Here is a 1,944-nt window from a genome sequence, read left to right as displayed (position 1 = left end):
ATTGGCCAGGCTGGTCTCGAACTCCTGACCTCAAGTGCTTCATCCACCTTGGCCTCCCAAAGTGCTGGGATCACAGGCGTGAGCCACCGCCCCTGGCCTATGACACACTTTAAATGAATTCAGGGTTGACTCATAAACAGCACGCCTGGTAATAACATTGAAAACAAAGCCTTCTGCCCAAATTCTAACAGTTACCACCACAATGCAGAGCCCTCTCCTGAGAGATAATCATTTCTGTACAGTTAATGATGAAAGCGTCACGCTTTCATAACAAGACCAATGACGGTTACTGTTCCCCCTCAGTCCAAATCCGGTGTCCTTCTCCTCCCAGAACTACAATAAGTTATCCTCTGATCAACGCTAACAAAATGAACCCTGTAGAAAACACACAAGTATGGCGTATCTCTCAAATCTTAGCTCTTTGAAATGACACCAGGCAGCCGACTCTGAGTCACAGATACCAACATTTTAACCCATTTTCCGACAGTCCAAATGCTCTAAGCTATTTTCTGTATAACAACTGTCCTCACGGTGTGCAGCCTGAGAGAAAGATCGTCGCGTGAGAGAGAGGTACCTTGATTCCTGGCTCTGCTACAAACTGGCTAGCTGAACTCGAGCAAATCCCTCCCTCTCTCGGAGCCTCAATCTCATTAACTCCAAAGAGAGACAGCTGGACTAAGAAGACCCCTGAAGTCTCTTCAATTTCTAAGAACCTAACAGCTGGGGGTCACAAGGGTAACCAAGACTCTAGCCCCATAACAGACTGTTTTGAGATTGCTTAATCTAACCCTCGAGCTTCAAAGACTAAGATCCAGAAATGAAAGTAGCCTGACACTCAATCTAGTGCCCTTCCCACAAGACATCCCTCCTTCTACAAAAACGAACACATGAGAAAATGGCATCTGAACATCTGAAAGCCCTGCCTCGACTCGAGTGACGGGCAGGAAGCCTATTTCATCTGGTTTTGTCCCTCATGAACTTCCACTTAGCTGGAAAGGGCAAAGCGAGACTTTCTAGGCCACACCCTAACTAAATCCGGACCGCCCTACACAGGAGCAGTCGCACCTGCTCCTAAGCTCGAGGTGAAGGTAGCTCCGGCTCCACCCAAGCTCGCCTCAGAGCGAGCCCGCGACAGAGAAACATCTCTCTCCAGACCCCAGCTTGGCCCAGGTTGCCCCACGCCCCAAGGCAGTCTCTCCGCGCTGCTATACCTGCTCCGCCACGGCGCGACTCCGTGCAGTAATCGCAGGAACCCGTGCACCACGGACGTCGCCATCTTGTCTCCTCCCTCTCAGCGAGCCAAACCCCCTTCACATGCTGGGCGCACGCCTAAGGCGTCACGAGTCTCGAGTTCACTGGGCCAATGAGAAAAGCGCGGGCTGGGGGCGGAGCCGACTAAGCTCCGCCCTGTGTCTACTACCCACCCCATCCGCTTGGCACCTCCGGAGCTGGGGTAACTAGTGCGGGTGGTGGAGCTGTCGGTTTCGCTAAACCTGGGCTTAGTCGCAGCACTGCCACTCCTCCTCCTTCTCTCTGGCGTGCTTTTCCGCATGTACCTGGAAAATCTGAGTCATCCAAGGTCCAAGAATGTCGTTTTAAATGATCGAACTTGCTCATTTTACAGATGGGGAAACTGGGCATCCATGACTCAGCTGTCGTTTTCTAAGTGCCAGAGTGTGTTGTGAGCACTTTGCATGCATGGTGTCACATCATTCTTACCTCCTACCGCTGTGCTGCCAGGGAGACCGGGGGCAAACGGTCTTGGATCACCTAGAAATGCAACCAGTTGTTAAATTCGGTGCCTGGTGCTTGCTCTTGAAAAGGTTCCTATCTTCAATTGTAAGAGGAAAACTGCTTTTCAATCGTGTCTGCTACTTTTTACTGAGCACTGACTAGAGATTCGTGGCTAGGACCGAGACATTATCCCCATTTTAAAGATGAGGT

The sequence above is a fragment of the Colobus angolensis genome, unplaced genomic scaffold (assembly GCF_000951035.1).
Source record: "Colobus angolensis palliatus isolate OR3802 unplaced genomic scaffold, Cang.pa_1.0 Scaffold171, whole genome shotgun sequence".
Classification (NCBI taxonomy): Eukaryota; Metazoa; Chordata; class Mammalia; order Primates; family Cercopithecidae; genus Colobus; species Colobus angolensis.
Note: the sequence above shows the minus strand (reverse complement) of the source record.